The sequence below is a fragment of the Chiloscyllium punctatum genome, chromosome 49, assembly GCF_047496795.1.
Source record: "Chiloscyllium punctatum isolate Juve2018m chromosome 49, sChiPun1.3, whole genome shotgun sequence".
NCBI lineage: Eukaryota > Metazoa > Chordata > Chondrichthyes > Orectolobiformes > Hemiscylliidae > Chiloscyllium > Chiloscyllium punctatum.
In genome coordinates this window covers 36,860,889-36,885,876 of record NC_092787.1, presented here as the reverse complement: position 1 = coordinate 36,885,876, position 24,988 = coordinate 36,860,889, and the positions used below count along the sequence as shown (strand labels likewise).

The following is a 24,988-nucleotide window of genomic DNA, read 5'->3' as shown; positions in this document are numbered from 1 at the left end:
TCTAACCGCCACATCTTGACATTCAATGTATTGCCATCACTGAATCCCCCAGTATCAACATCCTTGGGGTTACCGTTGACCAGAAACTCAACTGGACTTGTCACATAAACACAGTATCTACAAGAGCTGGTCAGAGGCAAGGAGAGTAACTCTCCTCCTGCCTCCCTCAAAGCCTGTTCATTATCTACAAGGCACAAATTCAGACTGTGATGGAATACTCCCCACTTGTCTGGACAGGTGCAACTCCAATAATGCTCTAGAAGCTTGACACAATCCAGGAGAAAGCAGTCTGCTTGATTGACACCACTTCCACTCCCTGTTGTTAAATAAGATTAGTTACAGTTTGGAAACAGGACCTTCGGCCCAACCAGTCCACACCAACCCGCAACCCACCCAGACCCCATTCTTCTACATTTACCCCTTCACATAACACTACGGTCAATTTAGCTCAGCCAATTCACCTAACCTGCAAATTTTTGGACTGTGGGAGGAAACCGGAGCACCTGGAGGAAACCCACACAGACATGGGGAGAATGTGCAAACTCCACACAGTCAGTCGCCTGAGGTGGGAATTGAACCCGGTTCTCTGGCGCCGTGAGGCAGCAGTGCTAACCACTGTGCCACCGTGCCACCCAAAACTACTGAGGTTCATAAGTAGTAATGTATACTATCTACAAGATGCACTATAGAAATTCTCCAAAGATCCTTAGATAGCACTCTCCAAATCCATGGCCACTTCCATCTCAAAGGGCAAAGGCAACAGGTATATGAGAACACCATCATCTTCAAGATACCCTTCAAGCCACTCACCATCCTGACTCTCTCTGGGCCAAAATCCTGGAATTCCCTCCCTAAGGGCATTGTGGGTCAACCTACAGCAGTTCAAGGCAGCAGTTCACCACCTCCTTCTCAAGGGCAACTGGGATGGGCAATAAAATCAGCGTGACTCCTGCACTACCTGCCCAGAATAATGAGTCTCCTTGGTGGTTGCCTAATGCTTTCCTGCCTTCCAGAAGCTTCCTACACACAAACACAAACTGAGTACTTTGGATGAGGAAAAGAAAAAGTGAGGAAACAGTTCAATATTATCAATCCTCAGAACTCAATGGGGTGTTCCTTGTGTTTCCCAAGCCCTTCAATTGTCTAATATTTGTCTTCAGGTTTTCTCACTTCTTCACAGGAAGCACAGAGCGACTGGAACACAATTTCTATTCTGACGTTTTGTTTAAAAGCAACAGCTTACAGCAACTGGTGGGAGAAAAGTAATTGGCTTTCTTTAGGCTTTCAGTATTTTACTGGAGAGCCATACACACCATCTCCTCTTTCAGCAGGCCCAAAGCCAAAGCCGGTATCATTCACACTCACAGGTTCTTTGGCTTTCAAAAAGCTGATCAAATAGTTGTTGTTGGGATGATGGACTTTGCCATTCATAACTGGTCACAACTTTAGAATCCCTAAAGTGTGGAAACAGGCTCTTCGGCCCCACAAGACTATACTGACCCTCTGAAAGGCAACCCACCCAACTCCATTCCCCCACCCTACATTTACCCCTTACTAATGCACCTAACCTACACATCTCTGAACATTATGGGCAATTTGCCTAACTTGCATATCTTTGGGAGGAAACTGGAGCAATCTTTAGCAACCTTTTGCCAGCTGAATATCACTTTCTACATAAACCCCTGGAGTCAGCCCATCAACATGCATCAACCCTCCCATACTTGAACAAGCGCAGCACAGTGGCTCAGTGGTTTGCACTGCAGCCTCACAGGTTTGATCCCAGCCTCAGGCAACTGTCTCTCTGTGTCTGCATGGGTTTCCTCCCACAACCCAAAAAGATGTGCAAGTTAGTGGAATTGGCCACGTTAAATGGCCCATAGTGTTCAGGGATGTTTTGGTTCGGGGTAAATGTTGAGTAATGCAGAATGGGTTTGGGTGGGATATCCTTTGGAAAATCAGTGTGGACTTGGAGGGCTGAAGGGCCTGTTTCTTAGCTGTAGGGATTCTATTCTATATTTTAAAAAAGCAGCAGTGCGAACAACACACAATGATATTCACTAACTTTATTTTTGTAAGTACAGCAGTCTTATGCTGTAAAATGTGTTTTTCCTAATTCAGTACACTATGAAAAATAAAGTCAAATGAAAAGATAAAGTTAGATTACAGGGAATTCAGGGTGATACAACTGCATACAAAATTGACTTAGTGGTAAGAGACTGAGAGTGATGGTGGAGGGCTGTTTCTCGGACTGAAGTCCTGTGACTGGTTGTATTCCACGTGAACATTACTAAATCCACTTTTGTTTGTCATTTATGAAATGATTTAGATGGGAATATAAACGGTAAGGTAAGTAGATTTGCAGATGATATCAAGATTGGCAGCATAGTGGATGGGGAAGAAAGCCATCTAAGATTACAAAGAGATTTTGATCAATTCGGTCAATGTACTGAAGAGTGACAGATGGAGTTTAATTTGGATAAATGTGAGATATTGCATTTTGGTAAAACAAACAATTAATAGTAGAGCCCTGGGTAAGGTTTTAGAACAGAGAGACCAAGGGGTTCAGGTACATAATTCTTTGAAGTTTGCATCACATATAGATAGGATGTTAAGAAGGCTTGCCTTTATCGCTCAGACATTGTAGTTTCGGAATTGGAATATTCTGTTGAGATTGTACAGGACATCGATGAGGCTTATTCTGGGGTATTGTGTCCTGTTCTGGTCTCTGTGTTATAGGAAGGGTATTATTAAGCTAGAGAGGGTTCAGTAGAGATTTACCAAGATGTTTAGATCAGAGTGGTACTGGAAAAGCACAGCAGGTCAGGCAGCATCTGAGGAGCAGGAAGTGTTGCCTGGAATGGAAGGTTTGAGTTATAAAGAGAGGCTGGATAGGGTGGGACATTTTGACTGGAGTACAGGAGGTTGAGGGGTGATAGAGGTTTATAAAATTACAAAGAGTATAGATAAATTGAATCATAGTTACCTTTTTGCTCAGGTGTAGCATTTCAAGTTTAGGGGTCATATTTTAAAGTGAGAGGAGAAGGATTTAAAAAAGACATGAGTGACAATTTGTTTACATAGAGTGGTTCAGGTGTGGAATGAACTTCCAGAGGAAGTGATGGATACAGGTACAGTTATACCGTTTAAAGGCATTTGGATAAGCAAATGAATAAGAAATATTTGGAGGGTTATGGATCAAGCGCAGGCAGATGGGATTGGTTTAGTTCAGGATTGTGATTGGCATGGACTGGTTGGGGTGGCACAGTGGCGCAGTGGTTAGCACTGCTACCTCACAGTGCCAGGGACCTGCATTTGAACCCAGCCTTGGGTGACTGCCTGTCTTTGTGGAGTTTGCATATTCTCCCTGTGTCTGCGTGGGTTTCCTCTGCGCTGGTTTCCTCCCACAGTCCAAAGATGTAAAGGTTAGGTGAATTGTCTGTGCTCAAGGATGTGTAGGTTGGGTGCATTAGTCAGGGGTAAAATGTCAGGGAATGGGTCTGGGCGAGTTACTCTTCAAAGGGTCAGTGTGGATTTGTAGGGTTGAAGGGCCTGTTTTCACACTGTAGGAATTCTATTCTATTCTATCAGATAAGAATGAAGGGCATGTTTCTGTGTTGCATGACTTTATGACTCTATATGGTCTTTACAACCTGCATTAAACAAAAAGTTACTGATCCTGGATGAATCATCAAATTTTGCAAATCATTTCCAGGACTGTACTAGAACTTAGTCCTGTCTGGAATCACAACAGATTAAAGTCTATTTGTGAAATTTCAAATCCAAGGACGGATACAGGATTTACTGAAGGTAAGGTCAACAGGATCTCAGAGTGTACCTTATAATTTACTGAAAAGCAGGTATGGCTTTGTCAATTATGACTTCTCTGCAGAGAGAGCATATATGCCAGAATTATTTACATAATTAACCAATAGCATTAACTAAACAATTAAAGTGGAATTTTAAGGAATTGGCTAAGAAGTCCGATATAATTGAGGTAATAGCACAGCATTTGGAACCAGAAGAAAAGCCTGACCCTGCTCTAATGCAGCTTGATTTAGTTGCAGTTGAAGCTGTTTGAAATAGAGAAGAAATTTTTAAGAACCTGGTTTGGAAAAAAGACAAAGAATTGGAAATGTGAAAGAGACAGAAAGCTTTAAATAAAAGGGAAAGAGAGACAATTTGCTCTAAAATAGAAGTCCAAAGTTACTGAATGAAAATATGATTGTGTCATCTCCCACCAAGAAATCTTTACCTGGTACCCTTGAGGACAGAAACAAAGAAACCGAGAAACTAGTTACAGTACACCTGTTGGCCCTTCAAGTCTGAACCAACATTTGATATGATCATAGCTGATCATGCAAGTTCAGTATCCCATTTCCAGTTTCTATCGATGCCCTTTGGTTCATTATGATCGTGACTGATTATCCAACTCACTAACCTGTTCCCACTTCTACCCCATATCATTTGATCCCTTTAGTTGCAAGGGCCATGTCCAACTCCATCTTGAATATATCTAATGAATGGGCCCAAAAGTCCTGAATGGCTTACCCCATATTCTTAGACTGTGACCCCTAGTTCTGGACTTCCCCAACATTGGGAACATTCTTCCTGAATCTAGCCTGTCCCATCAGGAGTTTTATGTTTCTATGAGACTCCCCCCTCATTCTTCTAAATTGCAGTGAATACAAGCCCAGTCAACCTAGTCTTTCATGACATGTCAGTCCTGCCATCCTGGGAATCAGTTTGGTGAATGTTTACTGGACTCCCTCAATACAAGGAGTGTCTTTTCTTAGCTGAGGAGACCAAAGCTAGACTCAAAACTATGCACAATACTCAAGGTGTTGCCTCACTAAGACCCAGTATAACTGCAGGAAGACATCTCTACTTTTTTACTCAAATCCTCTCGCTATGAAGGCCAGAATGTCATTTCCATTCCTCACTGCCTGCTGCCTCTGCATCCCAACCTTCAATGACTGTTCCACCATGACACCCAGGTCTTGTTGGACCTCACCTTTTCCTAAACTGTCACTGTTCAGACAATAATCTGTCTTCCTGTTTTTGCTACCGGTTTCTCTCACATTTATCCACATTATGTTGCATTTATCAAGTATTTGCCCACTCAGCCAACTGGTCCAAGTCATCCTGCAGCCTCTCGGCATCCTCCTCATAGCACACACTGCCATCCAGCTCAGTGTCATGACAGAGTTGAGGGAAACTTTCAGAAAGTGGCTTCAATCATAAGGACCCAGAGGCTCTTATTTTCCAAAGCAACTTGTTCAGGAATGTAATGGATGTTAATACTAACCTTTTTGCAGAACAACATTCAAATGAAGAGACAATAAAGGTTGTGACACTAACAGCTTGTTCCTGGAACAGATCACTTAAGATTTTGGACTTTACAGAAAGAACAGAATGAAAACTTTATTTAGTTTGCTGAGGAGAAGGAAATCTTGTTTGGGAGATTCAAATAGCATTCCGATAAACATTAGATCACACCAGGAAAATTATAAGAGAAATGGATGTTCTGGGAGATGGATATGATTATCACATAGGTAGCTAAGACAGTAGGTCTCTATTTGTAAACTCACAGGGAAACCCGAGGAATTATAAGTTTTCTGGGTTCAGGGAGATGGCCGAGCAGTCTCAGTAATTTTAAATTACCTCAGTAAAAGGTAATTTTATACAACAATGATAACTGGAATGGAGCATATTTTCAAAGAAACCAGTAATTGGAGATCATGCGAGGAATTTTGGCTTGGAGGATTCTGTGCATTTGGTTGTATGCAAATGTTGAAACTGGGAAAATTGCCAGTGCTTAACAAAAATAGCACTAACTATTGACGTCAGATTTAATTCAAGTACATTGGGGTATGTGACTGAGAACAGGCAATGTTCCGAGTAAAATATCCTGTGTGGTCACTGAAAATAATATTTCAACCCAATTTTACATTTCATCTCACATCCAGAAATATCCCAGGATTCCTAAAACTGTGTGAAAGCACAGCAAGGATTAAACAACAACTGAGACATTGGATACAGTGCACAGGAATATAGCCAGGAATATTCAGCACTCAGAGCTGCCCACTGCCGCCCTTGGAACAGAGTATTCCCTTAATATTTCATTAGGAGTACCTATCATTCTTAAACTCTCCAATGAATATAGGCTGAAATTTTCTATTTTACCCCTCTTAAAAAAAGCAGAGTGACATGTACAATGTTCTAATGCAGTTATATTCTGTACCTAGGAAACTCTGAGAGATTATGGTTAGGCGATCGACAGTGTGGTCTCTTACTTCCTTTAATGCCATTGAATGGAAAGCATCAGGTCCTGGGGATCTTTTACTCTTTAATTCCATTAATTTCCTTATCAACAATCTTTTGCTTAATGTTAATTTTATTAGTCCCTGTTCCCAATCCACTATTTCTTTCCTCGGGACTACTGGTAAGGTATTTTTCTAATGTTAATGCGGTGGAAAGTTATTTTTTCAAAATATCTGCCATTTCCCAAAGTCATTGACAATATCTCACTTTCAATTGTTAGTGGGCCAACATTGCTTCTAGCCACTTGCTCTCCTTTCATGTAATGATAAACATCTTTCTCTCTGATTATGATGACCCTTAAAAATTGCTGCATTGTTCTCCTGCTGTTTAATTTCTCGTGTAGGTGCTAACTGTGTAATCACTGCCAAGCTCCAAACCACACGTCTGGTCCAACTATTCACGACTGTCCACTCCCCACTCAATTATTCACTCACTCATCACTTCCACCCCACACTTATCGCTCCTCTCTGTTCCTTCTTAGATAGTCTCATGGAATTGAGAATGACTTGCTTTTCCTCTAGTTCGATGGGTTATGAAATTGCTGATAGGTCTAGTGTGGATCTGCAGTATCTGCCAGATATAGGATTAATGCTGAAAGGATTAGGTGAACATAGACAAAGACCATACAGCCCACAAACACTGCTCTGCTATTCTAGATCATAGGTAATCAAATTGTCAATGTCCTTTGCCAAGCGTTCTCTGTCCCTTAAAGTCACTAGTTTTCAGAAGCCTATTGACTTCTGTCTTAAACTTGCTCAAATATTGAGCTTCCACAAACCTCTGGAGTACACAATTCTGAAGATGCGTGACCCTCTGAAGAAATGGCCTGTTTTTATCCTTTTCTATTTTGGGGAAGTGATGGCCTAGTGGTATTATCGCTCGTCTATGATAATGTTCTGTGGACCTGGGTTCGAATTTTACTACGGCAGATGGTGGACTTTGAATTCAATAAAAAATATCTGGAATTAGGAGTCAACTGATGACCATTGTTAATTGTCAGAAAAGCCCACCTAATGTCCTTTAGGGAAGGAAATCTGCCATCCTTACCTGGTCTGGCCTACATGTGACTCCAGAGCCACAGTAACGTGATTGACTGTCAACTGTCCTCTGAAATGGCCTAGCAAGCCACTCAGTTGTACCAATCACCTAAAGGATATAACTGATAGACTGGGTCTGCAGCAGGTGGTGAAGGAACCAACAAGAGGAAAAAATAGACTTGACCTCATCCTTACTAATCTGCCGACTGTAGAAGCATCCATCTATGACAGTATAGGTAAAGGTGACCACCGCACTATCCTTGTGGAGATGAAGTCCTGCCTTCACATTGAGAATAACCTTCATCGTTTTGTGTGGCACTATCACCGTACTAAATGGGACAGACTTCAAACTGATCTAGCAGCTCAAAACTGGTCATCCATGAGGCGCTGTGGGCCATCAACAGCAGCAGAACTGTACTCCAGCACAATCTGCAACCTCATGACCTGGCATATCCTCCACTCAACCATTATACCCGTGGAATACACCTGTGCTTGCTGTGTAGAACTAGGTAAAATATGAAAAAACACTGACCTTGGCAGCTGTATTATAAATATAACTTTGAAATTCTGAACAGTATTGATCATCTCAGTGTGAGTTAAGCAAACCTAAAACACTAATAAGTCTTATTTTTCTTTGTATGCTTTCTCCAATTCCTTCTCAAGGGTTGATCAGTTATTGGAAATGGGAATCAAGGTTGACTTTCCTGTCTTAAGCTTGGGAGGTTGACCCATTCGTAACATCCCTGCAGAGACTGGCTAATAAGTCAAGTGTTAAATTTAACACTTCCTGGTTTACATTATAACTTGAAGTGCTACATTTACCAACCAATTAATTTAGGAAACTTTCTTTCGGAAGCATTCAACAGAAATTTGCGTCTAGCAGGTGGTTACCACAGTTTGCAGTGCTACATGGACCTGTTGGGTTTTCACCCCACAAAGAATTGAAGTTACTTCTAATTATTCTTAGCAGGCCACTCTATGAAATTTCAATACAAGGGTTTTGGAGAGATCCAGTATTCACCTCCCAATCTTCAAGTTCTTGGTACTGGAACATTTTAATTGAAACAGGACTGGAACTTAGAAAAGTGGAAATTTAAAATGTCTTATTCTAAGCAACTATAACAAATGTGTTGCTTGCTGTGTTGTGGATTATCAGTGATGTACAAAACTTTTCCAGATCTAGTGAATAAAGTTGAAATGTGTTTTTAAAAAAAAACTGGGTGGCATGGTGGCTCAGTGGTTAGCAGTGCTGCCTCACAGCGCCAGGAACCTAGGTTCAAATCCAGCTTTGGGCGACTGTCTGTGTGGAGTTTGCACATTCTCCCTGTGTCTGCGTAGGTTTCCTCCGAGTGCTCCCGATTCCTCCCACAGTCCAAAAGCTGTGCAGGTCAGGTGAATTCGCCATGCTAAATTGCCTATCGTGCTAGGCGCATTAGTCAGGGGTCTGGATGGATTGCTCTTCAGAGGGTCGGTGTGGACTTGTTGAGCCGAAGGGCCTGTTTCCATACTGTAGGTAATCTAATCTAATCTAATCAAAAATTACCATCAAGCCAGGGGGTCAACCCTAGTTCAATGAAGAGTGCAGGAGGGCATGCCAGGAGCAGCATCAGGCATACCTAAAGGTGAGGTGTCAACCTGGTGAAGCCACCAAACAGGACTACTTGCATGCCAAATGGCATAAACAGCAAGTTATAAACAGAGCTAAGCGATCCCACAACCAACGGATCAGATCTAAGCTCTGCGTGTCCTTCCACTTCCAGTCGCGAATGATGGTGGACAATTAAACAACTCAATGAAGGAGGAGGCTCCACAAATATCCCCATCCTCAATGATGGAGGAGCCCAGCACCTCAGGGCAAAAGGTAAAGCTGATGAATTCACAACAATCTTCAGTCAGAAGTGCCAAGTGGATGATCCATCTTGGGCTCCTCCAGTGATCCCCAGCATCACAGATACCAGTCTTCAGCCAATTAGATTCACTCCACGTGATGCCAAGAAATGGCTGGAGGCACAAGATACTGCAAAGTCAATGGGCCTTGATAATATTCTGGCAATAGTACTGAAGACATGTGCTCCAGAACTTGCCCCTCCCCTAACCAAGCTCTTACAGTACATTTACAACACTGGCATCTACCTGACAATGTGGAAAATTGCCGAGGTCTGTCCCATTCACAAAAATCTGGACAAGTCTAACCCAGCCAATTACTGCCCCATCAGCCTACTCTCCATCATCAGTAAAATGACGGAAGGTGTCATCAACAGCGCTATCAAGCAGCACCTACTCAACAACAACCTGCTCAGTGGCACCCAGTTTGAGTTCCACCAGGGTCACTCGACTCCTGATCTCATTACAACTTTGGGTCAAACATGGGCAAAAGAGCTGAATTCCACAGGGGAGATGAGAATGACAGCCCTTGAGATCAGGGCCGCATTTGATCAAGTGTGGCATCAAGGAGCCCTGGCAAAACCGGAATCAATGGGTATCAAGGGGCAAACATTCTGCTGGTTAGAGTCATACCTGGCACAAAGGAGAGTCAGTCATGTCAGCTCCAGTACATCACTGCAGGAGACCCTTAGGGTAGTGTCCTAAACCCAACAATCTTCATCAATGACCTTCCCTCTGTCATAAGGTCAGAAGTAGGGATGTTCGCCAATGATTGCACAGTTCTCAGCATCATTTGTGATTCCTTAGATACTGAAGCAGTCTGTGCTCAAATGCAACAAGATCTGGACAATATCCAAGCTTGGGCTGCCAAGTGGCAAGTAACATTCATGCCACACAAATACCAGACAATGACCATCACCAAGAAGAGACACTCTCACCACCACCCCTTGACATTCAACGGTAATACCATCACTGAATCCCCCACTGTTAACATCCTTTGGGTTATTATTGACCAGAAGCTCAACTGGACTCACGACATAAACACAGTGGCTACAAAGGCAGGTCAGAGACTAGGCGAGTAATTCACCTCCTGACACCCCAAAGTCTATCCACCATCTACAAGGCACAAGTCAGGAATATAATGGAATTCTCCCCACTTGCCTGGATGGGTGCAGCTCCAACAACACTCAAAAAGCTTGACACCATCCAGGACAAAGAACCCACTTGATTGACACCACATCTACTGACATTCAATCCCTCCACAATCAGTGCTCAGTAGCAGCAGTGTGTGCTATCTACAAGATGCACTGCAGAAATTCACCAAAGATCTTTAGACAGCAAACCCATGACCACTTCCATCTAGAAGGGCAAAGGCAGCAGGTACTTGGGAATGCAAGTTCCCCTCCAAGCCACTCACCACCCTGACTTGGAAATGTATCACCGTTCCTTCACAGTCGTTGGGTCAAAATCCTGGAATTCCCTCCTTATTGGCATTGTGGGTCAACCCACAGCAAGTGGACTGCAGTGATTCAAGAAGACAGCTCACCCCCACCTTCTCAAGGGCAAATGGGGATGGTCTATCAATGCTGGCCAGCCAGCGATATAGTCATACAGTCATAGTGATGCATAACACGGAAACAGACCCTTCGGTCCAACTCGTCCATGCCGACCAGATATCCCAACCCAATCTAGTCCCACCTGCCAGCACCCGGCCCATATCCCTCCAAACCCTTCCTATTCAAATACCCATCCAAATGCCTCTTAAATGTTGCAATTGTTCCAACCTCCATCACCTCCTCTGGCAGCTCATTCCATACACGTACTACCTACTGCATGAAAAAGTTGCCCCTTAGGTCCCTTTTATATATTTCTCCTCTCACCCTACACCTATGCCGTCTAGTTCTAGACTCCTCCACTCCAGGGAAAAGACTTTGCCTATTTACCCTATCCATGCCCCTCATGATTTTATAAACCTCCATTAGGTCACTCCAACTGTGGCCTAACCAATGTCCTGTACAGTCGCTACATGACCTTCCAACACCTCTACTCAATACTCTGACCAACAAAGGAAAGCACACAAAACGAGTTCTTCACTATCATATCCACCTGTGACTCCATTTTCAAGGAGCTATGAACCTGTCTCTTTGTTCAGCAACACTCCCTAGGACCTTACCATTAAGTGTATAAGTCCTGCTAAGATTTGCTTTTCCAAAATGCAGTACCTCACATTTATCTAAATTAGACTCCATCTGCTACTTTTCAGCTCATCGGCCCATCTGATTGAGATCCCATTGTAATCTGAGGGAACCTTCTTCACTGTCCACTACACCTCCAATTTTGGTGTCATCTGCAAACTTACTAACTTTACCTCTTATGCTCACATCAAAATCATTTATATAAATGATGAAAATTAGTGGACCCAGAGCCAATCCTTGTAGCACTCCACTGGTCACAGGCCTCCAGTCTGAAAAACAATCCTCCACCACCACCGTCAGTCTACTACCTTTGAGCCAGTTCTGTATCGAAATGGCGAGTTCTCCCTGCATTCCATGATACCTTGCTCACCAGTCTCCCATGGGGAACTTTGTCGAACAACTTACTGAAATCCATATAGATTACATCTACTGCTCTGCCCTCATCAATCCTCTTTGTTAACTTCTTTAAAAAAAGTCCCACAAATGAATTTTAATAAAAGTCACCAGCTGGTAAAATCATCCTATTGACACCCACCCTGTAAGAATTTAAGTTTCAATGAGGCCACCCTTCAGTTTTTTTTATTCTAGCAAATTAAAACTTGGTTTCTTCAAATTGCACCTCATAAAACTATCCTGCCTTCCCAGGACCAATCTGATGTGCCTTCATTGGAAACTATATCCTTCCTTGGAGAAGTAAACTAAACCTGTATACAAAACAAAAAGTGAGGACTCACCAAGTTTCTGTACAAATGCAGCAAGATGCCTTAACTCCTGTTCTCAAATTGTCTGAAATGAATGCCAACATTCCATTTGCCTTTCTAATTGTCTGCTGTACCTGCAGGCTAGCTATTAGAAATTCATGGACAAGGACACCCAGATCCCTTTGGACATCTGCGCTTCCTGACCACTCACTATTTGGCACATATTCTGCTTTATCTTTTTTTCTGCCAAAGTAAATAATATAACACTTATTTAGATTACACTCCATCAAGTGCAATTGTATGCTCTGTCTGAGTCCTCCTCACATCCTCATCATCACAGACAGCCCCACCCAGTTAGGAGCCATCAGAAAATTTGGAAGTATTACAGTTGGTCCACACATCCAAGTTGTTGAATAGATTGTGAAATGCGAGAAGTAGAAACAGGTGTAGGCAGTTTGGCCGCATGAGCCTACTCCGCCATTCATAGGATCTGGCTGATCTGGCATTCCTTATATCCATTTGCATGACTTTTCCCCTTAACCCTTGATTCCCCTAAGAGTCTATCTCAGCCTTAAATGTAATAAGGTCTCTGCCCCACAGCTATCTGTGGCAAGGCATTCCATAACCCTCTGAAAGAAGAAATTTTTTTCTCATCTCAGTCTTAAATTGGCACCCCTTTATTTGGAGATTATACTGTCTGGTCTTGGACTTCTCCCATGAGGGGAAATGTTCACTCAACATTCATCCCACCAAATGGCGTAATAATCCTCTATGTTTCAATGAGCTCACCTCTCATTCTTCTAAATTATAGTTAATAAAGTCCCATCCTGATTAGCCCCTGCTCATAAGACAATCCTTCCATACTAGGGATCAACCTGGTGAACGTTCTATAAACTGCCTCCAATGAAATAATACCTTTCCTTCAATAAGGGGAACCAAAACTGCTCGCACGACTCTAGATGTGATCTCACCAACACTTTGTACAGTTAAATAAAGCCTTCCTTATTCTTATACTAATAAGGATCAACATTCCATCAGTGTCCCTAATTTTCTGCTGCACCTGTGTGCTAGTTTTCCATGTTTTGTGCACAAGGACCCTAAGACCCTTTGTGTTGTCACTTTCTTAGTTTATTCCTCCATTTAAATAATAGTCTGTTCTTTTGTTATCTCTTCCAAATTGATCAATTTCACATGTTTTGCCCACTTACTGATCAATACCTCTCTGTAAACCTTTTGTATCCCTCTTGCAACCTGCCTTTTGTGTCATTTGCAAATTTGGCTATCGTAGATTTGCTTCCTTCCTCATTGTTATTAATATACATTGTGAACAGTTGAAGTCACAGCAAGGACCCTTGTTCTAACTCCACTAGTTGCAGGTCACCAACCTGAAAAAAAACCCTTATTCCCACATTCTGTTTCCTATCCATTAGGCAATTCGCAATCCATGGCAAAATGCTACCTCCGAAACAGTAGTCTCTTATCTTATGATTTAACCTTTTTTTGAGATACCCAATCAAACGCCTTCTGGAAGTCCAACTTCAACAAATTTGCTGGTTCCCCTCTATCTGGTTGAGATTTCCTCAAAAAGCTAATAAGTTAGTAAGATACAAATTCCCTTTCATGAAGCAATGTTGATTCTACTTGATTATGTTATGATTTTCTAAGCGTGCTGCTATTACTTCCTTAATAATCAATTCCAGTATTTTTCAAGCAATAGATGTTAGGCTAATCGGCTATAGTTACCCACTTTTTGCCTTCCTCTTTTTTTGAATAGGGGTGTCATATTGGCACTTTTCTAATCCTCCAATACACAGGATATTGGAAAATTACACCTAATGCATCCACTATCACTGCAGCTACTTCTTTCAGGATCCTTAGACTGAAGGCCATCAGGGCCAGGGGCTTATCTATCTGTAGCCCCATTAGTTTGTTTCATACTACTTCTCTCCATATTCTTTAGTATTAATAAGACATTCAAAATATCTTACAGCATATAGACTAAAGTAAAATATCTGTTTACCTCCATTGCCATTTCCTTGTTCCATTATTCTCTCTCCAGATACATTTTCTAAGGGGGCCATGTTTATTTTGACTTCTTTCTTCTTTTTATATATTTAAAGATGATCATAGAATTCCAAAAGTGCAGAGACAGGCCATTCAGCCCAATGAGTCTGCACCAACCCTCCAAAGAGCATCCCACCCAAACCCAGCCCATTCCCATAACCCTGCAATGACCATGGCTAACCTACCTATCCTACACATTCCCAGACACCATGGGGCAATTTGCTATGGCCAATCCTTCTAACCTGCATAATTTGGATTGTGGGGGCAAACCAGAGCACCTGGCAGAAACCGATGCAGACATGAGGAGAACGTACAAATTCCACACAGACATCACCCAAGGCTGGAATCAAACCTAGGTCCCTGGCACTGCAAGGCAACAGAGCAACCAATGAGCCATAGCAACAACTCATGAAGTTAAACTCACCCATAGGAATTGGTCTTTTTTTACAAGCCCCCTTTTTTTGTTGATTTATACACTTTTCAACAGTGTGGCTACCATTTGGGAGTCTATAAACAACTCTTTCTCTTGTGATTTTTATTTCCGCCTAAATGAACTCTCCATCATCCAAGCTGAGATGATCGCACACAACTTCCATATTTCATCCCTAAGTAACAGTGCTCCTCCAAATTTGCATCTTCCTGTCTTTCAAAAGGCCAAATATCCCTCAATATTAAGTTCCCAGTTTTGATCACCTTGGAACCATACCTATGTAATTGCTGCGTGATTATATCCATTTATGTCAATTTGCACATCAGTTCCTCTACTTATTCAGAATGCTTCATGCATTAAGATACAAAGCCTTCCAGCTGTTTTTTTTTGCCATTTTAAATCATCCTAACATTTTTTTGTACCTATTTGCTTCTTGTTTGTGGCCCAGGCAACAGAAGGAACTAGATTGAACTGAACCAATTAATCAGTTACTCTCCAATAGAAGCAAAATACGTAAGATACTGGAAATCTGACATAAAAGTAGAAAATGCTGGCAATGTACAGCAAATCTGACAGTATCTGTGGTGAGTTAATATTTCACACCTGGTATGACTCTTCTTCATAGAACATAGAACATAAACAATACAGTGCAGGACCAGGCCTTCAGTCCTCGATGATGTGCCGACCTTTTATCCTACTCGAAGATCAAAATAGCCTACATACCCTTCATTTAACTATCATACATGTGCCTATCCAAGAGTTGATTAAATGTGCTTAATGTATTTGACTGTAATACCACTGCTGGCAGTGCAGTCCACATACCCACCACTCTCTGTGTAAAGAACCTTATAATCCAAAGATGTGCAGGTTAGGCAAATTAGCCTAAATTGTCTATAGTATTCGGGGATGTGTAGGTTCAATGGAACCACAGACTATAGCAGGGTAGGGGAATGGGTCTGGGTAGGATACTCTTTGGAAGGTCAGTGTGGACTTGTTGGGCCAAATGGCCTATTTCTACACTGTAGGGATTCTATGATTGATGAACCTACCTCTCACAATTCCCCTAAACCTTCCTCCAATCACCTTAAACTTACTTGCACTCGTGATAGCCATTTCTGCCCTGGGAAAACGTCTGTGGCTATCCACTCTATCAATGCCTCTCATCACCTTGTACATCTCTATCAAGTCACCTCTCATCCTTCTTCACTCCAATGAGAAAAGCTCTAGCTCCCTCAATCTTTCTTCATAAGACATGTCCTCCAGTCCAGGCAGAATCCTGGTAAATCTCCCCTGCACCGTCTCTAAAGCTTCCACATCCTCAAAGTTTGTGAGAAGATTTGTAGCTCGGGTGCTCGTTGTTGTGGTTCTGTTCATCGAGCTGGGAATTTGTGTTGCAGACGTCTCGTCCCCTGTCTATGTGACATTCTCAGTACTTGGGAGCCTCCTGTGAAGCGCTTCTGTGATGTTTCCTCCGGCATTTGTAGTGGTTTGGATCTGTCGCTTCCGGTTGTCAGTTCCAGCTGTCCGTTGCAGTGGTCGGTATATTGGGTCCAGATCGATGTGCTTATTGATTGAATCTGTGGATGAGTGCCATGCCTCTAGGAATTCCCTGGCTGTTCTCTGTTTGGCTTGTCCTATAATAGTAGTGTTGTCCCAGTCAAATTCATGTTGCTCATCACCTGCGTGTGTGGCTACTAAGGATAGCTGGTCGTGTCGTTTCGTGTCTAGTTGGTGTTCATGGATGCGGATAGCTGTCTTCCTGTTTGTCCTATGTAGTGTTTTGTGCAGTCCTTGCATGGGATTTTGTACACTACATTGGTTTTGCTCATGCTGGGTATCGTTCTGGTTCTGGTGAGTTGTTGTCTGAGTTGTTGTCAGTTGTTGGCTGTTGGTTTGTGTGCTGTTATGAGTCCTAGTGGCCGCAATAGTCTGGCTGTCAGTTCGGAGATGCTCTTGATATATGGTAGTGTGGCTAGTCCTTTGGGTTGTGGCATGTCCTCGTTCCGTTGTCTTTCCCCTAGGCATCTGTTGATGAAATTGTGCGGGTATCCGTTTTTGGCGAATACATTGTATAGGTGTTCTTCTTCCTCTTTTTGCAGTTCTGGTGTACTGCAGTGTGTTGTGGCTCTTTTGAATAGTGTCTTGATGCAACTTCTTTTGGGTGTGTTGGGGTGGTTGCTTTCGTAGTTCATAGAACTACTATCCTTAGTAGCCACACATGCAGATGACAAGCAACATGAATAGTGGGACAACACTACTATTATAGGACAAGCCAAACAGAGAACAGCCAGGGAATTCCTAGAGGCATGATGCTCACTCACAGATTCAATCAATAAGCACATCGATCTGGACCCAATATACCGACCACTGCAATGGACAGCTGGAACTGACAACCGGAAGCGACAGATTCAAACCACTACAAATGCCGGAGGAAAGATCACAGAAGCGCTTCACAGGAGGCTCCCAAGCACTGAGGATGTCACCTAGACAGGGGATGAAACGTCTGCAATACAAATTCCCAGCTCAGCGAACAGAACCACAACAACTTTCACATCCTTCCTATAATGAAGTGATCAGAACTGAACACAATATTCCAAGCGTAGTCTAACCATGGTTTTATCGAGCTGGCCCATAACCTCGTGGGTCTTAAACTCATTGCCCCTGCTCATGGAAGCAAACACACCATACACCTTCTTAACAACCCTATCAAGCTGGGTGGCAACTTTGTGGGATCTATGAATGTGGACCCCAAGATCCCTCTGTTCCTCTACACTGCCAAGAATCCTGCCTTTAACCCTGTAATCTGCATTCAAATTCAACCTTCCAAAACAAATCAATTCACACTTTTCCAATTTGAACTCCATCTGCCACTTCTCAACCCAGCTCTGCATCCTGTCAACCTACCACAACCCTCCACACTATCCAGATCTCCACCAACCCTCAAATCTTTGGCAAGTTTACAAACTCACCCTTACACTTCCTCACCCAAAGATCCCAGAACAGATCCCTGCAGAACACCATGGTCACTGAGCTCCAAGCTGAGTACATCTACTATCAGCCTCTGTCTTCTATGGGCCAGCCAATTCTGTATTCAGACAGCCAGATTTCTCTGCATCCCATGCCTCCTTACTTTCTGAATGAGCCTGTCATGGGGAATCCTATCAAACACCGTATCATATGTATACATATTCAGAAGCAAAAAGTCATATTGGACTCAAAAAATGATCTCTCCACAGATGTTACTAGCTCTGCTGGGTTTCTATATTTAATCTCCAGAAGAGCTAGTTTACCCTGTCCGAAGCCAGGAGAAACTTTATTTTCTTACCTGCAGTTGATTCAGAGCGCAATGACAAACTGTTCAATGCTAGCTATAGGTGACACTTTTAGAAATAGGTTGATATTTAGTAGCTCATCATTCGCCAAATTCAATCTACACGAAATTTCTGCTGCACTTGTATTTATACTATTTGAATCACCAGTGTGGGAACTAGATTGAACCGGTTTAACTAGTTAACTAAACAGTTCCTCTCCATGAAGTACTTAGATCCGGGTCCAAATCTCATCTGCAAAGGAGGTGTACATGTCTGAACATGTTAAAAAATGATTTTAACCCTAAAGCTGGAAGAAATTGACTTTATTTCCTTATCTTGCATTAATTCTGAAATAACTGCACAGAGACCAGTTGTCCATTACCACGTCACCCTTTATTTACTAGTGCACAGTACACTGGCTGTGACCAGTTTCAGAATTAATCATCAATCTCCTAGTTGTTTTATATTGAAAAATGCAGAAAATATGAACAGTCAACAATAAATAGCAATTTAGAGCAGAAAGGGGCTGCAAAGCCGAAACTGCAAATCCCAGACTCCACCCGTACAATTTATTCACAGAGAAATGTGGATGAACCCAACTTAATTTAACAAAGATGAAATAGACACAGTCACATACAAAACAGTCCAATCAACTGAATAATAAACAGTGCATTTCACACAGACATTTAATGAACCAGCAAATGCATGCATAGGATAAATAGACAAAGTCTTTTCCCTGGGGTCGGGGAGTCCAGTACTAGAGGGCATAGGTTTAGGGTGAGAGGGGAAAGATATGAAAGAGACCTCAGGGGCAACTTTTTCACACAGAGGGTGGTACGTGTATGGAATGAGCTGCCAGAGGAAGTGGTGGAGGCTGATACAATTGCAACATTTAAAAGGCATTTGGATGAGTATATGAACTGGAAGGGTTTGGAGGGATATGGTCGGGTGCTGGCAAATCGGACTAGATTGGGTTGGGATATCTGGTTGGCATGGACATGTTGGACTGAAGGGTTTCTTTCCATGCTGTCCATCTCTATGACTCCTTCCAGCCCCCACCTTCCAGCCACCCAAAGGCAGCCAACCCCTGCGCACCTACTGGCTCTCAGTCCACCCCTACACCCCTTCTGGCTCTTGGTCTGCCCATACACCCCTTCTGGCTCTCAGTCTGCCCCTACGCCCCTACTGGCTCTCGGTCTACCCCTAGACTTGTTCTCGGCTCTCAGTCTGCCCCTACGCCCCTTCTGGCTCTTGGTCCACCCCTTCGCCCCTTCTGGCTCTCGGTACACCTCTACACCAATTCTGGCTCGCAGTCTGCCCCTACGCCCCTTCTGGCTCTCGGTCCACCCCTTCACCCCTTCTGGCTCTCGGTCCACTCCTACACCCCTTCTGACTCTCAGTCTGCCCCTCCGCCCCTATTGGCTCTCGGTCCACCCCTACGCCTCTTCTGGCTCTCGGTCCACTCCTACTCCCCTTCTTGGCTCTCAGTCTGCCCCATGCCCCTACTGGCTCTCGGTCCACCCCTATGCCCCTACTGGCTCTCGGTCAACCCCTACGCCCCTTCTGGCTCTTGGTCCACTCCTACTCCCCTTCTCGGCTCTCAGTCTGCCCCATGCCCCTACTGGCTCTCAGTCCACCCCTACGCCTCTTCTCGGCTCTCGGTCCACACCTACGCCCCTTCTAGCTCTCAGTCCACCCCCACACCCCTTCTCAGCTCTCAGTCTGCCCCTACGCCCCAACTGGCTCTCAGTCCACCCCTACACCCCTTCTCAGCTCTCGGTCCACCCCTACACCCCTCTGGCTCTCAGTCCACTCCCACACCCCTTCTTGGCTCTCAGTCTGCCCCTACGCCCCTACTGGCTCTTGGTCCACCCCTACATTTCTTCTCGGCTCTCTCCACCCCTACACCCCTTCTCGGCTTTCAGTCTGCCCCTACGCCCCTTCTGACTCTTGGCCCATCCCTTCTGCCCCTTCTGCCTCTCAGTCTGCCCCTACGCCCCTTCTGGCCCTCAGTCTGCCCCTACACCACTTCTGGCTCTCAGTCTGCCCCTACACCACTTCTGGCCCTCAGTCTGCCCCTACACCACTTCTGGCCCTCAGTCTGCCCCTACACCACTTCTGGCTCTCAGTCTGCCCCTACACCACTTCTGGCCCTCAGTCTGCCCCTACACCACTTCTGGCCCTCAGTCTGCCCCTACACCACTTCTGGCTCTCAGTCTGCCCCTACACCACTTCTGGCTCTCAATCTGCCCCTACACCACTTCTGGCTCTTGGTCCGCCCCTTGTCCCTTCTGGCTCTCAATCCACTCTGACACGCCTTCCGGCCACCTCTAGACCGGCCCTTCCTTGGACGATAGCGATCAGGATATTCTACCACCTTCTGGCTTCCCTAACCACCCCTCTGGTTCTTGGTCCGTCTTACATGCCTTGCAGCCATCTCTAGTACAGCCCGCCTCAGTACTATCCAGGGAAGACAGTGTTTAGGATGGCCTACCCACTTTCCGACTGTCAGAGCAGCCTTCCCACCTTTTGGTCCTTGGTCAGACCTTCTGCACTGTCTGTCTCTCGCCAACCCCCCACACACTTTCTGGCCCTCAGACCGCCCTGATGCACCTTCCAGCCACCTCAAGGACCGCCCTTCCTTATACCTACCCAGGACGACAGCGTTCAGGACGGCCCACATGCCTTCTGGACCTTAACCTGTCTCTACGCATCTTCTGGCTTTTGGTCGACCCGGACACAACTTCTGCCGCCTCTAGGACAGCCCATTCCCCTCCTTCCTCAGGACGATGGTGTCCAGGAAGACTTCCCCTCCTTCCAGCTCTCAGGGTAACTGGCATTGGGTCGGCTTACTCACCCTCCAGCTATCGGGGTGACAGCTTTTGGGACAACCTATGAACCTTCTGGCTTACAGTCAGGCCTGCTAGACCCAAGGACACAATGACACAATGCAGGTGATAAAATCAGCCATTGAAAAAGCTGAGTCCATTAGCAAAACAAAGCCCACACCCGAAGGCAGAGTCCGGGCCTGAAGGCAGAATCCAACCCAATGGCAGAGTCCACTCCAGTTTGCAACAAATGGATACCTCACAGCGTTCAACAGGGGCTCAGTCTCGATAGAGGCTTAGTCCACCCATAGAGGCCCAGACCCACTCACAGTGATAGAGTTCATTTGTAAAGGCACAGTAGGCCAATAGATGCTCAGTGCAAACACCAAAAAAGTGAAAACACATGCAAAAAAGAAAGTGCAGATACTCAAAACCATAGTACGAGGGCCAAGCCCTGCCACAAAATCAGCATTGTCCTTGCTTAAAATGAAACAAAAAGAGTTTCCGGGAGAAAGCCACAGTGGCCAGATCTCTTTCACTGAGCCTGGCTCTGTGGCTCAGAAGGAAAGGGGAATGAATAGGAGAGCGATAGTGATAGGAAATTCAATGGTTAGAGGAACAGACAGGAGATTCTGTGGTCGTGAACGAGACTCCTGGATGGTAGGTTGCCCCCTGAGTGCCAGAGTCAGGGATGTCTCGGATCGAGTTGACAAAATTCTTAAGGGGAAGGGTAAGCAGCCGGAAATCAAGGTACACACCAATACCAGTGACTTAGTGAGGAAAAGGGAGGAGGACGTGAAAAGTGAATATAGGGAATTAGGTTGGAAGCCAAAGGGCAGGACGAGCAGAGTAGTAATCTCAGGGTTGCTACCAGTGCCATGGGCTAGTGAGACTGGGAACAGAGCGCGATTGCAGCTGAATATGTGGCTGCAGAGCTGGTGTAGGAAGAAGGGCTTCAGATATGTGGATCATTGCGATACCTTCTGGGGAAAGTGGGACTTGTACAAGGAGGACAGATTGCTCCTGAACTGAAGGGGCATCAACATCCTAAGCGGGAGGTTTGCTAGAGAGAAAGGGGTAGCTAGTGAACAGGCAGATACAGGATGCAGGGAGTCTGTGAGGAAGAATTGACAGTTGATAGGGTGGACTTGCAGTCAGTATGATGGGTTGAAGTGTGTCAATTTTAGTGCTAGAATTATCAGCAAAATGGGTGACGAATTTAGAGCATGGATTAGTACTTGAAGCTATAATGCTGTGGTCACCATGGAGACTTGGATATCGCAGGGCCAAGAATGGTTGTTAGATATTCCAGGGTTTATGCATTTCAAAAGGAAAAGGGAGGGAGGTAAATGAGGTGGAGGAGTGGCATTGCTCATCAGAGATAGTATCATAGCTGCAGAAAAGGAGGTCACTGAGGAGGATTTGTCTACTGAGTAATTACAGGTGGAAGTCAGAAACAGGAAAGGAGTAGTCACTTTATTGGGAGTTTTCTATAGACCACCAGCAACCACCCCCCCACCCCCAGCCCCACCCCTCACCCCATAGCATCAGAGACACGGAGGAGCAGATTGGGAGGCAGATTTTGGAAAGGTGTAGAAGTAATAGGGTTGTTATCATAAGTAACTTCAACTTCCCTAGCATTGATTAGAACCTCCTTCATGCAAATAGTTTGGATAGAGCTGATTTTGTCAGATATGTTCAGGAAAGACTCCTGACTCAATGTGTAGATAGGCTGACTAGAGGAGAGGTCATATTAGATTTGGTGCTTGGCAACAAACCAGGTCAGATGTCAGATCTTTTGGCGGGAGAGTATTTCGGTGATAGTGATCACAACTCCTCGACCTTTTCTATTGTCACAGACAAGGATAGGATTAGACATTATGGGAAAGTATTCAAATGGAGGAGGGGAAATTACAATGCTATTAGGCGGGAACTGTAGGGCATAAATTGGGAACAGATATTCTCAGGGAAATGCACAACAGAAATGTGGAGGTTGTTTAGGGAGCACTTGGTGCAAGTGCTGGATAGATTCATCCCACTGAGGCAAGGAAGGGATGGTAGGGTGAAGCAACCTTGGGTGACAAGAAATGTGGAACATCTCGTCAGGAAGGAAGCTTACTTAAGTTTGAAGGAGCAAGGACAAACAGGGCTCAAGAGGATTTCAAGGTAGCCAGGAAGGAACTGAAGAATGGACTTAAGAGAGCTAGAAGGGGGCATAAAAAAGCATTTGTGGGTAGTATTAAGGAAAATCCCAAGGCATTCTACATTTATGTGAGGAACAAGAGGATGGCCAGAGTGAGTGTAGGGCTGATCAGGGATATTGGAGGGAACTTGTGTCTGGCGTTGGAAGAGGTAGGGGAGGACCTTAATGAATACTTTGCTTTAGTATTCACTAGTGAGCAGGACCTTGATGTTTGTGAGGACAGCGTGAAACAGGCTAATGTTAGGAAGGAGGATGCGCTGGAAATTTTGAAAAATATGAGAATAGATAAATCTCCTGGGTCAGTCAGGATATATCCAAGGTTAATATGGGCAAGAGAAGTGATTGCTATGCCATTGGTGATGTTCTTTGCATCCTCACTGTCCACTGGAGGTGTACCAGATGACTGGAGGATGGCAAATGTTGTTCCCTTCTACAAGAAAGGGAATAGGGATAACCCTAGGAATTATAGACCAGTCAGTCTTACTGACAGACAGGATTTATGATTACTTGGAAAAGCATAGTTAGATTAGTGATAGTCAACATGGCTTTGTGAGGGGCAGGACATGCCTCACAAGCCTTACTGAATTCTTCGAGGATGTGACAAAACACATGGCTGAAGGTAGAGCAATGGATGTGGTGGACATGGATTTTAGCAAGGCATTTGCTAAGGTTTTCCATGGTAGGCTCATTCAGGAAGTAAGGAGGCATGGGATAGAGGGAAATCTGGCTGTCTGGCCCATACAAGACAGAGGGTGGTAGTAGATGGAAAGTATTGAGCCTGGAGCTCAGCAGGAATCTGCTCTTTGCAATTTTTATAAGTGACTTGGATGAGGAAGTGGAAGGGTGGGTTAGTAAGTTTGCTGATGCCACGAAGGTTGGTGGAGCTGTGGATAGTGTGGAGGGCTGTTGCAGGCTACAACAAGACATTGACAGGATACAGAGCTGAGCTGCAAAGTGGCAGATGGAGTTCAACTTGGAAAAGTGTGATGTGATTCCTTTTGAAAAGTCAAATATGAATGCAGATTACAGGGTTAAAGGCAGGATTCTTGGCAGTGTGGAAGAACAGAGGGTTCTTGGGTCCATGACCACAGATCCCAAAAAGTTGCCACCCAGCATGATAGGGTTGTTAAGAATGCTTGTTAGCTTTCATTAGCAGGGCATTGAGTTTAAGAGCTGCAAAATTATGCTGCAGCTCTATAGAGCCCTGGTTAGACCGCACTTGGAATATTTTGTTCAGTTTTGGACAACTCATTAAAGGAAGGATTTGAAAGATGGTGGAGAGGATGCTGCCTGGACTGGAGGGCATTTTTTGTGAAGCAAGATTGAGGGAGCACGGCTTTTTCTCATTGGAGTGAAGAAGGATGAGAGGTGACTTGATAGAGGTGTACAAGATGATGAGAGGAATAGATAGAGTGGACAGTCAGAGACATTTTCCCAGTGCAGTAGTGGCTATCACAAGGGGGCATAATTCTAATGTGATTGGAGGAAGGTTTAAGGGAGATGTCAGAGATATGTTGCTTACACAGAGAGTGGTGGGTGCATGGAATGCACTGCCACAGTCGTAGTAGAGTCCGATACGTTCGGGACACTTAAGCGACTCTTGGATATGCACATGGATGATTTTAAATTGAAAGGTGCATAGGTTAGTTTGATGTTTGAGTAGGATAAAATTTCGGCATAACATCTAGGTACAAATTGGCTGTGCTGTGCTGTATAAGAATAGAAGGTCATAGAATTCCTGCAATGTGGAAACAGGCCATTTGGCCCAATAAGTCCATACCGACCCTCTGAAGAGTAACCCTCCCAGACCCATTCGCCTAACCTACTACTCTATATTTACCCCTGATGAATGCACTTAACCTACACATCCCTGAACACTGTGGGCAATTTAGTATGCCAATTTACCTAACCTGCACATCTTTGGATTTTGGGATGAAACCAATGCAGGCAAGAGGAGAGTGTGTAAATTCCACACAGACAGTCACCCAAGGCTGGAATCAAACCTGGGTCCTTG

The 24,988-nt window shown here is 44.3% G+C and overlaps 1 protein-coding gene across 1 annotated transcript in view; it reads right to left on the bottom strand.

Annotated features, from left to right (window-relative positions):
* LOC140469281 (ectonucleoside triphosphate diphosphohydrolase 8-like) overlaps positions 1-18,029 on the bottom strand; it is a 124,601-nt gene extending 106,572 nt beyond the window's left edge. Inside the window, exon 1 of the mRNA XM_072565624.1 lies at positions 17,958-18,029. The gene's annotated coding sequence lies outside the window, so the exon portion shown is untranslated. The remainder of the gene's footprint in view (positions 1-17,957) is intronic.
* Between the last annotated feature and the right edge of the window lie 6,959 nt (positions 18,030-24,988).